General features: G+C 47.4%; 1 protein-coding gene across 1 annotated transcript in view; it reads left to right on the forward strand.

The window, feature by feature from the left end:
• The first annotated feature begins 5212 nt into the window (after positions 1-5212).
• DIP2C (disco interacting protein 2 homolog C) overlaps positions 5213-12651 on the forward strand; it is a 164801-nt gene continuing 157362 nt past the window's right edge. Inside the window, exon 1 of the mRNA XM_023192485.1 lies at positions 5213-5317. The gene's annotated coding sequence lies outside the window, so the exon portion shown is untranslated. The remainder of the gene's footprint in view (positions 5318-12651) is intronic.

Consider the following 12651-nt stretch of genomic DNA (forward strand, 5'->3'; position numbering starts at 1 on the left):
CTAGTATAACAGGAAAAGGGTTGTTAAGGAAATGTATAGTGATTTGCGGCAAAGATTTGGGTTCATGAAAGATGGATAGAAAGGGGGACGATGTGGGGCGGGCACAGTGGCTCTTGCCTGTAATTCCAGCACTTTGGGAGGCTGAGGCGGGCAAACCACGAGGTCAGGAGTTGAAGCTCAGCCTGGCCAACATGGTAAAACCCCATCTCTACTAAAAAATACAAGAATTAGCCCGGCATGGTGATGGGTGCCTGTAATCCCAGCTCCTCGGGAGGCTGAGGTAGGAGAATCTCTTGAACCTGGGAGGCGGAGGTTGCAGTGAGCTGAGATTGCGCCGTTGCCCTCCAGCCCGGCGACAGAGCAAGACTCCGTCTAAAAAAAGAACAAAGGACAGTGTGAGAACTCACAGGGTTGGGGCAGGCAGGTGTCAGGTGCTTAGGATGGAATTTCAGTCTTTCCGTTGTATGGTGTTCCCATCTGAGTAAATACAAAGAAAATTATTAAATTTCTTACCTGTATGTTTACAACAATTGTCTTGTTTGCTTTCTGGCAAAGTCCTTGATTGCACTTATTTTAAAAACAAGTTGTGCGATATGAACAAGAGCATGTAATGGAGGCCTGGAGAGAATTCAGAAACTGCTTTGGGACAGACCTGAAATACAGAAAAATCCCCTGCAGTTCCACGAAGGGCCCAGGGCAGGACACTCTTGTGGAGGCCGGTGCGCTTGCCCTTGGGTGCCCGGGAAAGAGGCCAGGAGAAGCCTGTTGGCCCTCCTCCCCCTCCCTCCCTCCCTCCCCCTCCCTCCCCCCCTCCCTCCCTCTGCCCTGGGAGCCGAGATCAGCCATAGAGACATGTGTGTCTGCACCCCCAGCACGCCTGGACATGGGATGAGTGAGAATAAGACGGGAATTTGGATGTATCTACACCCCCAGCACTCCCGGACAACGGGATGAGTAAGAATAAGATGGGAATTCGGATGTGTCGTGCAGCCCCAGCATGCTGGGACAGGGGATTAGTTGAGAATAAGACGGGAATTTGGAGTAAGACTTTCTCATCTTAAATCCTACATACTTTTAAAATTTAAGTTTTTCTCCACACATTCGTGATGATTTCTTTTAAAAATATGTTGAAAATCAAGATTATCAGTGTATTTCTCTTTCTTTTTTTTTTTTTTGAGACGGAGTCTCACTCTGTCGCCTAGGCTGGAGTGCAGTGGCGCGATCTCGGCTCACTGCAAGCTCTGCCTCCCAGGTTCACGCCATTCTCCTGCCTCAGCCTCCCGAGTAGTAGCTGGGACTACAGGCGCCGCCACCATGCCTGGCTAGTTTTTTGTATTTTTAGTAGAGATGGGGTTTCACCGTGTTAGCCAGGATGGTCTCGATCTCCTGACCTCGTGATCCGCCCGTCTCAGCCTCCCAAAGTGCTGGGATTACAGGCTTGAGCCACCGCGCCTGGCATATTTCTCTATCTGAATTTAGAAATCAGTGGAAATTGAGAAGTTTAGAAATGCAGTAGACTTTTTTCTAGTGCGTTTAACATCCTGAGTAACTGCATGGTGTCCATGTTGCTGGGCCCCCGGCCTGTGGAGCCCCGCTGTGTTGTTGGCAGCCACCCCATCTCCCCGGGGGCGCGCCGGCCTCTCTCCCCTGACCACACCTGACCACACCTGACCCACACCTTCTATCACGAGGCTTCGTCTTGGTGACGCTCCTGAGAGCTGGTTTTCAACCACAGTTCCCCAAACTGAACGTGACTATGAACGTGGGCTCTCAGCAGCGCAGAGCACTATGCTGTGGTCGTGCATCTTAGTGATCATTCGTGTTCGTGCTACCAAGAGGCATCCGTTCCAGCAGCCGTGCTTGGTTTCCCTGTGATGGGGACAGTGGGGACGCCCCTCTGCTGCCCTTGGATCCTGTGCGGTCAACAGGCTGGAATCCAGTTGAGCGACGCCTATTCAATTGTGGCTTTCTTCTTCCTGGAACGCACCATTAAGCCACCTGCAGCCTCATTCGGGATGACGTCAGAGGAAAATGAATGAAGGAAACGTGCATGTTCATACTCGTTTCCTTTGCTGTCTTATTGCAACCTGTAGAAGCCAGTCTTCTGTTTATTCATTTGTTTTCAAACTTTTGTTGGAAACTGCATTTCCACCTGTGAGGAGATAGTCACAGGGTTGGTATGCAAAAGTAGCTTTCTGAGATAAGGCCTGTGAGAAGCCGAGCAGCAGCCTAGAACTCCATACACCGTCATCCGTGGGCACCAAGAGGAGGTTAGGGTTGGAGGTAATCCCAAGAAGTGTGTTTGCATGGACTGGATAGGTGCGGTATTGAGACTGAAGGTGAAGCATTAAAAACGTCCGGCCACTGGTTACACTTGGCAACTTGGAAGTGTGCATTTGTCTCTGTTTCTCCAAACTGTGCTAAGATGTCAGTGACTGTAAGTCCACAGCACAAGAGAAGTCAAGTAGAGGAATTTATGGTTTATCATTTAGCAAAATGGAGGAAGCCAAGATGCAAACACTGAGGGGCAGCCATGGGTGCTGTACACGTGGAACCCAGAGAACGGTGTCCAGAAAGCAGGCAGCCACCTCTTCCCCCACTTCCCAGCCATGTTTGTTATCTGGAGAAATTGAAAAACCAGAGAGGCTCCAGATTTGGGGGTGGTACTGAAAACAGGCTCCAGGTCAGAGCACACGTGGAGGAAACAGCCCAGCCCAGAGGGATGAACGTGCCCGTGTTTGGTTATGAAACAGGAGAGGAGAGGATTCTTTAGGCAAGTGAAACAGCCCCGATGAAGTCCTCCTGGGGGAGAGATTTGGTCGTGTGCCCCCATGAGAAGAAAAACCTGGTATGCAGCAAAAAGATTATTGAGGGAGGAAAGAAAGGAATGAGTATTACAACCTGGCTTGGAGCTCCTCCAGTGGGAATGAAAAAAGGTCAAAGAAGAGAAAGGAATGGATATTACGTAAACATTATAGCATCAGAATGATGTTTAAATTCTCACCAATGATGGAAATGAAAGGCAATGAATAAAAGTAACTTTCACCTAGAAGTCCAAATCTAGGAGAAAGACCCGGTCCCACTGGGGTAGAGGGAAAAGCACTTTCGGACATGCAGGGCCCCCAAGTGTTCCTTCTCGTCTGCCCTTTCTGAAGCAATCGAGGTGCTCCTTTAGGATGGGAGAGGAGGGGTGTCGAGGGGCTGAGAACAAGTGACCAACAGAGTGAGCAGCACAGCCAGCGGGAAGAAAGGAACGGCCAAGTGACGGTAGCACATCGGGGATCAGGGCGGGGTTCCAAGAGGATTTCCAGGAAAATCAGATTCTCACCAGGTTGTCAGTGTTTGATCGTGAGCAAGAAAGCGTGGGAAAGAGTTTTTCGGTTCTGCGGAAGAACTGTGAAAGGGTTGGCAATAGGTACATTGAAAGCCAGGATAATGGAAAATAGATAAAAAGTATTAACTCCAGAATCATTGAAAAGCGTAAGATAGGACGGTATTTGTAGCACACTGCAGACCCTGACATGGTGGCCACAGTGGTGTAAGGGGGGGTGTCTAAAGGACAATTCAGGAAGTCGTGTGGTAAGTCCGTATTTATGAACATAAGTGCCGGGTGACTATTTTTCACGTGAGACTTGGTAACACTCTGATTTCCTAAAATGCATCTGATAAAAAAGTAATTGAAGATCATTCTTAAAAGAGCATTTGTAGATGATGATTGCAAGAGGTTGGTAGCAGCAGTTTGTTCCTCAGGAACTGATGGTGATTTGGATGCTGCTGAAAGAAGAGCACATGAGACTTAACCAAATGACAGGGTGGGGGAGCGGTGACGGGGGGTGGAGCTGTGCTTCATTTAGTTCTGACCTCGGCAGCCCGATACGTAGGGTCTGCACACGCACCATGAAAAGCTGACGTGCAGAAACCACCTGAGTGAGAGGAACTTGAAGCCCACAGTCGCAGACTCGACAGCTGTCATAAGAGCCCATCGTGGAAAACCAGGGACTACATATTTCTTTTGTTAACTTAAAACTTTATTTCTGGTTTACTTTCAATCAAATATTACTGATCCATTTGTGAAGAAGTATCTGTTAGTGATCGGTGCTCAGTCTCAGAGCAGTCTTCACGAAACTGTGACAATGACGTCCTTCCCGTGGACTCAGAGCAGTTCTTCGTGGAACTGAGACAATGACGTCCTTCCCGTGGACTCAGAGCAGTTCTTCGTGGAACTGAGACAATGACGTCCTTCCCGTGGACTAAGAGCAGTTCTTCGTGGAACTGAGACAACGACGTCCTTCCCGTGGACTCAGAGCAGTTCTTCGTGGAACTGTGACGGTGACGTTCTTCCCGTGGACTCAGAGCAGTTCTTCGTGGAACTGTGACGGTGACGTCCTTCCCGTGGACTCAGAGCAGTTCTTCGTGGAACTGTGACAATGACGTCCTTCCCGTGGTCTCAGAGCAGTTCTTCGTGGAACTGTGACGATGTCCTTCCTTTGGGGGCTTCGTTTCATCTAGTTGTGTTCCTTGCAACCTTGTTATTACCTGAGTAAAACCAATACCGTGACAGGTGGATTCACGTCAGTGTTTTGACCAATACCATTAAATCGTTTTTATCTGACCACGTTAACTTTTTTGTAATTCATCAAATAATTGTAATTCATAGTCAAATATAATTTGTTAAACCACTTGGCATCAAATGGAATAAGTTTCCAGAGAGTAATCTGGAATGAACAAAGCTGGACGTTCAGGGTGTGTCCTGGTTACCTGAATTCTACTGTTAAATTATCCTGTAAGATTTATTTTAAAAATTGCTTTAATAATTACGTTTTAAATTTTCTTAAGAACTTATACAACCCATTCTGTATATTTACAACATGAAAGGTCATAACTTGAGTCTGTGTCTTGGGCCCTGTTTTTCTCACTCCCATGAATTCAGTTGCTACCTGTGGCTGAGTTTGTGTGTCTCCCTGCCTGTCAGTGGACGCTTGTGCTGTGAGAGGGGCCGTGGTGGCGCCCAGCCAGGAGGGGTCTCCCCGGCCGTGGGAGAGCTTCCCCCTCAGTCGCCCTTCTGCCTCTGGGCTCTGAGGTGCTGCCATGCCCAGTCCCATGGGTAGCTCTGGCTTTGCTGTGGGGATGGAGGGAATGATTTGCTGGAGTCCACTGGGCACAGCCACACCTCACTCTGCTCTCTTCCCTCTTCCGTGAAATCCAGGGGTGGACCAAGCTTTGCCGCAAGAACGCCGGGCTCCTGTCACTCCTTCCTCTGCCTCTCGCTACCACCGCCGAAGGTCTTCAGGGTCACGAGATGAGCGCTATCGGTCAGGTAAGCATGGAGTGGGGTGTGACAATATGTCCATCTGCTTCCTGGGCCAGGAGGGTGCCTGTGCCCAGCCACTGGGCGAGGCAGAAGCATGGTGGGTGTGGGCCTCCAGCTTTCTGTGCAGACACACCCTGCTGGGAGACCCCAGGGTCTGGTACATAGCTGTTCACGTGGTTTCCAAGCCCACGTTGTCTACTATTCAGAATTTCACACTAATTAAAAAGATTATAATCTCGCGCCAAATTTTTCTCATTTTTCGGCGTCACTGTTAAGTAACTTTTTAATCGTGGTTGCAAGTTTTTTCTTCTCCTTACCCTCAGTGATTTGTTTTCCAGGTCTACTTTTCTAAACAGAAATGAAAACCACACATTGTCATGTGTTTCCTGTTTGTTCTTCCTCCGTGTTTTATGATGTCATCTGCACAGGGCTGTCTGCAGACTGAGTTGCCACTGCCACCTGGGCTTGGCCAGCTGAAATTTCATTAATTTAGTAACAGAAAACTCAGGCTGTCGGGCATGGTGGCGGGCACCTGTAGTTCCAGCTACTCAGCAGGCTGAGGCAGGAGAAATGCTTGAACCTGGAAGGCGGAGGTTGCAGTGAGCCGAGATCATGCTACTGCACCCCAGTCTGGGAGACAGGGCAAAACTCCATCTCAAAAAAACTCAGGCTGTGATTGATGTTTGAATTACTCTGAAAGAGTTTTTCCAACATGTAGGTTAAGGTTGCTTCTTTAAAAGAAAATTACCTGTGAATTCTTGTGTAGTTCCCAGGGCCCTGATGAGGGCAGGAGTGGGTTGCTGGTGATGGACCTGATTCATGAATCCCTCTATTTACCAAATTCCCTTCACCGGCGTTCTCACGTGGAGCTTTCATGATAAGCAGGTGAAGTTGTGGCTGTTGTCTCCTGTGTCAGAAGAAAAAACGGAGTCTAAGGGATGACGGAACTCACTCGGTGGTGGAGGAAAGGCTGTGAGTCTCAGTTGTGCTGTAACAAATCTCTGTCCACACAAGCTCATGTGATTAGCCACTTCTGCATCCTCCTCAGTCGCCGTCTGCCTGGCCTCCTGGCTCTGCTCTTTCTAGAGAGATTTTATGGCCTCGGGGAGTGTCACCTGTGCAAACGAGAAGGGCGCACCTGAGAGCCTAAATGAAAAGCTGGTGCCTCCTCCACGGCGCCCCCTGCTGCCTTCTCCAGGGAGACTTTGACCCCAGGAAAACGTGTGGGGATGGAACGAAGGAGGATTTGCTCCCAAATCCAACCTCCGTTATTTCACAGCTGTCTTAAGCCCTGACACATTGAGACCTTCTCTTACTCACCTGGGTGTCTCAGAGGCTCCTATCAAGTTCAGGAGTGTGGAGGTGCCCGCGTGCTGTCAGCCTGTGGTGAACGCTTTCCTCTCCGTGTGTCAGTGCCGCCGTGTGGGCGCCCTGTGAACACACAACACACCCAGACGTGCACGCAGGCGTGAGTTCACATCACTTCAGTTCTCACGGAAGTCAGGGGGGGTCTGTCTTCCATTTTATAGATGAGGAAACTGAAATTCAGGGAGGCTGCCCGATGGCTGGCGATCACATGGGCCCGCTCCTCGCAGGAGGATGCAAGCCCAGCTTTGGCCTGACATCTTACCACACAGGAGAGGAGATCCACGTCAGTCACCATTGCGTCTGTTTCCTACATTCTCTCTCCACGATGCTGCAGCGGGGTTGATAAACCCTGTGTTTACCTTTGGATCGTGCCATCTTCACAGTCCCAGCTACTCCACGAGATAAGTGTGGTGGGTTGTGGTTGTTGCAGGCTCTTCTCTCTCGATAAAAGCCTGAGAGAGGTGGGTGGAGCAGGAGATGGTGATCTCTTGGCTTCGGGCGCGTTTTCTGTTCACCCGTGCACCTTACCTCACCTCTTCAAAGGCAGGAAGGCGTGGGGGAGAGGCACATGGCAGAGGGGGTGGCTGAGAGTGGGAGGTGGGTGGAGGAGACCAACGCTTCAGCTCAGAGACTGCAGGCTCTGCCCTGGAGGGGAAGCCAGACCCAACGTGAGAAGTATGGTTCATTTCTCCTGTTTCTGTAAAATTGTGGAATACGGCACCTCTTCATACACAATCCCTCCCGTTCCCCATCCTGACTCATGTCTCCATTGCCATTATAACCACACGATACTCTGTCCATCTGTCTGCATATCTGTGTATTCGTTATTTATCTACCTGTCAGTCATCCATTTATCAACCTCTGTCTACACATTCACCAATCATCTACTTACCTGTCAATCATCCGTTTATGTCCACCATCCATCCATCCATCCATCCATCCATCCATCATCAGACATCTCATCCATTTACCCAATTACTCAGCTATTCTTCCACCATCCACCTCCCTACCTCTCACCTTCTCCCATAAGAATACGAGGTCCACACAGGCCAGGATCTCTGTTTTGTGCATTCATGTGGGCCAAGCACCTGAAATATTGCCTGGCTTCTATATTTTGAAGGAAGATGAGGGAGCATGACACATTTGGGGAAGGGCAAGAAGTCAGGTAGGAGGGGCCAGGTTATAGCATCTTGAGTATCATGCTTGGGAATTTGGACTTCATCCTGAAGATGGTGGGGAACCACTTGGAGATTTTAGGCAAAGGGCCAGTCAGGGTTTGAAGATCACGTTAGCAGCAGCATGGAGCCTCGGCTTGAAAGTGGAGTCTAAACAATCTTGAATGCCTGAAACTGATGCGTACTTAAGAGATATCTGTCGGGGCTGGGCGCTGTGGCTCATGCCTGTAATCCCAGCACTTTTGGAGACCGAGGCAGGTTGATCACCTGAGGTCAGGAGTTCGAGACCGGTCTGGCCAACATGGCAAAACCTCATGTCTACGGAAAATACAAAATTAGCCAGGTGTGTGGTGGCTCATGCCTGTAATTCGAGCTACTCCAGAGGCTGAGGCAGGAGAATCTCTTGAACCCAGGAGGTGGAGGTTGCAGTGACCCGAGATCACACCCACTGCACTCTAGCCTGGGCAACGGAGTGAGACTGTGTCTCCAAAAAAAAAAAAGTATCAGATTTGAGAAATGCTCACAAGATAATAGCAGTAAGACCTGAATGTTGGGTTAACAAGGAGAGGAACATGAGAGGAAATCAGGGTGACCTTGATGTCCAATGTCATACTGAATGGGCAAAAACTGGAAGCATTCCCTTTGAAAACTGGCACAAGACAAGGATGCCCTCTCTCACCACTCCTATTCAATGTAATATTGGAAATTCTGGCCATGGCAATCAGGCAAGAGAAAGAAAGGGTATTCAAATAGGAAGAGAGGAAGTCAAACTGTTTCTGTTCAGAGATGACATGATATTATATTTAGAAAACCCCATCATCTCAGCCTAAAATCTCCTTAAGCTGATAAGCAACTTCAGCAAAGTCTCAGGATACAAAAATCAGTGTGCAAAAATCACAAGCATTCCTATATACCAACAACAGACAGCCAAATCATGAGTGAACTCCCATTCAGAATTGCTTCAAAGAATAAAATACCTAGGAATCCAACTTACAAGAGATGTGAAGGACTTCTTTAAGGAGAACTACAAAACTGCTGCTCAAGGAAATAAGAGGACATAAACAAATGAAAAAACATTCCGTGCTCATGGATAGGAAGAATCAATATGAAAATGGCCATATTGCCCAAAGTAATTTATAGACTGAATACTATCCCCATCAAGCTACCATTGATTTTCTTCACAGAATTGGGAAAAACTACTTTAAATTTCATATGGAACCAAAAAGATAAGCCCACATAGCCAAGACAATCCTAAGCAAAAAGAACAAAGCTGGAGGCCTCGTGCTACCTGACTTCAAAGTATACTAACAAGGCTACAGTAACCAAAACAGCATGATACTGAAATGTCAAATGCTTTGGTACTGGTACCAAAACAGATACAGACCAGGGAAAGAGAAGAGACGCCTCAGAAATAACACCACACATCTACAACCATCTGATCTTTGACAAAGCTGACAAAAGCAATGGGGAAAGGATTCCCTATTTAATAAATGGTGTTGGGAAAACAGGCTAGCCATGTGCAGAAACTGAAACTTGACGCCTTCTGTACACCTTATACAAAAATTAACTCAAGTTAGATTAAAGACTTAAACGTAAGACCTAGAACCATAAAAACCTTAGAAGAAAACCTAGGCAGTACCATTCAAGACAAAGGCGTGGCCAAAGACTTCATGACTAAAACACCAAAAGCAATGGCAGCAAAAGCTAAAATTGAGAAATGGGATCTAAACTAAAGCGCTTCTGCAAGGCAAAGGAAACTACCATCAGAGTTAATAGGCAGCCTACAAAATGGGAAAAAATTTTTGTAATCCATCCGATAAAGGGCTAATATCCAGAATCTACAAAGAACTTAAACACATTTACAAGAAGATGACAACCCCATCAAGAATTTGATGGATATGAACAGCCACTTTTCAAAAGAAGACATGCGGCCAATAAACATATGAAAAAAAGCTCATCACTAGTTGTTAGAGAAATGCAAATTAAAACCACAATGAGATACCATCTCATGCCAGTTAGAATGGTGATCACTAAAAAGTCAGGAAACAACAGATGCTGGAGAGGATATGGAGAAACACCATTGGTGGGAGTGTAAATTAATTCAACCATTGCGGAAGACAATGTGGCAATTCCTCAAGGATCTAGAACCAGAAATACCATTTGACCCAGCAACCCCGTTACTGGGTATATACCCAAAGGATTATAAATCATGCTACTCTAAAGACACGTGCACACGTATATTTATTGTGGGACTGTTCACAATAGCAAAGACTTGAAACCAATCCAAATACCCATCAATGATAGACTGGATAAAGAAAATATGGCATATATACACCATGGAATACTACGCAGCCATAAAAAAGGGTAAGTTCGTGTCCTTTGCAGGGACATGGATGAAGCTGGAAGCCATCATTCTCAGCCAACTAAATACAAGAACGGAAAACTAAACACATGTTCTCACTCATAAATGGGAGTTGGACAATGAGAACATATGGACACGGGAACATGACGCACTGGGGCCTGTTGGGGACTGGGGACTAGAGGAGGGATAGCGTTAGGAGAAATGCCTAATGTTAGATGACAGGTTGGTGAGTGCAGCAAACCCCCGTGGCACGTGTATACCGGTTACTTCCCAGCCTCTCTGTAGGTGGAAATACCCTTGACCACTTTCAGTGCTCATCCTCAAGGATATTTAGAAATACTAAGAAGTCACTGTCCTCTGTCCTAACTGCTGAGTTTCCAGACGATTTTCTCCTATCTTTTTAAGCATTTGCATTTCAGGTATTTGCTGGAGTCCGTGACACTGTGTGTCCAGCATGACCAGCGAATCTTGTTACTCTTGTGACGTCTGTGCACGTATCTGTTGACTCCTCTGCAATCCTGCCTGGTACCTTTACCCGGGATGTTTCTGTTTCTCCTGGTTTCCAGTCCACGGCCTCTCATCTGGTGTCTCGTTGATGTGGCTGGGTAAAACTGTATTCAGGGCGTTTGTAATTAAGGCTTTGGAGGACACTTGATCAGATGCTTTCATGGATTTCTGATGCTGCACAGCTGCTGGATTTCATCTGTCGGCTCAGTTTGTGAAAAGGATGTGTTTTCAAGGCAATATTTGTTTTGTAGCAACCTGTTTACCCATGTTATATTTTCCTGAAAGTTCCTCGTCTTATGAGCTCTTCTCAGAATGATCTGGATTTTATGCAGAGCTTTGTAAACGTCTTTGTTCTTAGCTCATACCCTTTTCAGCACTGTGTGTTCATCCAACACTGCCTCTTCCTCGCACCCGGGCCTCAGACTGGCCAGGACTCCCTGTGACCCGCTGGTGTTGGCTCTCACGGGAGATGGGTCCATCCTGCACCCTGTGGTCAGATCTGTTCCCTCACCTGTGGAATTTGGGCCACTGGCCAGTGGACATGCGGCCTTTTAAGCTGGATGTCGTAAGAGAAGACCTCCCCAGTAGCTGCGTGGGGTGTTTTCTCTGCGGCGGGGCACTAGCAAAGCACCCGGCTGTGCTGAGGACACTGGAGGAGCAGCGAGAGGAACCAGGGGGCCATCGTGGCATGGGTCGCCTCCTCGTCCCCTCTAGGTGTCACGCTGGGAAAGGTCTTTCCGCAAAGTGCTGTCCGTTTAATCGCTATTTTAGGTGTTCGTGTTTGGATGCTGCTTTCTGCCTTGGATATTTTGAGTTGGACGGGGATTATTAAACACAGCAACAATGCAACAACTTAGCACATGGAGGTCGATTCTGACTCGAACACTTCACTCCGCGTCGCAGGAAATGCTCTCAGCCATAATTACCCTGCGTGCTTCAGAAGCCGATCACGCCTGGACAGGTTGTCCTTTCTCCACGTGTTCGCTGTGTTCTGATGATGGGTCAGCACGCTCTAAGGGTCTGCGCCGAGAAGAGCCCATCACACGATGGGGAGGCTATCCTGTTGTTGTTACTCGTCTTAACATTGCTCGGTGTAGAGTGACGGAATCTTCAGGGGTGCTGTTTATAGATGTGTTGAAGTGTCACCGTGCCACTGATTTCAGGTTAAAATAGAATGCGGACATCTTTTCGCAATAGTTTTTAATTACTCCGCTAGTTTGTGTTGCTGTCTCTTGCTGTGCAGTCCACAGTCTGACGTCTTTGTGGTCCCCGTGTTTCCCTCCTGCTCGTGTTACCCGATCCTGTGGGTCAGCTGTGAGGAAACCACTCTCCGTCCTCATCTGGAGTGGCCTCGAGCTGGGTGTGCTGGTCTCCCTGTGGGCTGAAGTGTTCTGTTACTGTTTTCTCTGTTTTTTGACCAAATTTAGCAGACTTGTGTATGGTGCAAACACTTTTAAAAATGTCTTTTGCCTTTATGAAAAAAGCACCTGCATTGCTTTAAGATGAACCTTTCCATCCTTCCCCAAACGATTGCTCTGTGTTAGAAACTGGGTGGTGTGTGTGCTTCATGGCCTCATTCCATAAAGCACTCTCACCTCTGATTGCAAAAGTGACTACACTGAAGGCAAAAACTTTGCAAATGTTTAAAAGAATGAACAAAAAGCAATATATCGTTCTCTTGTCGTTCTGAAATGGCTACTCTTAATATTTTGATGTAGTTCTTTCAATTCTTTTTAAATAAAATTGCTTCTAACACAAGCACTTTAATAGTATTGATCAAATTATATTCAGGAAATAAGGAGAAAGTAAAAAGAAGATCCAGTTTGGGGCAAAAAGAAAGACGACATAGAAAGAAGCTGTAAAACTCCCTGCAACTTGAACAGCTGGGTTGTGGTGGTTGTGGTTTTGTTTTTACCGCGAGAGACCAC

This window comes from Piliocolobus tephrosceles, chromosome 9, assembly GCF_002776525.5.
Source record: "Piliocolobus tephrosceles isolate RC106 chromosome 9, ASM277652v3, whole genome shotgun sequence".
NCBI classification, from domain to species: Eukaryota; Metazoa; Chordata; class Mammalia; order Primates; family Cercopithecidae; genus Piliocolobus; species Piliocolobus tephrosceles.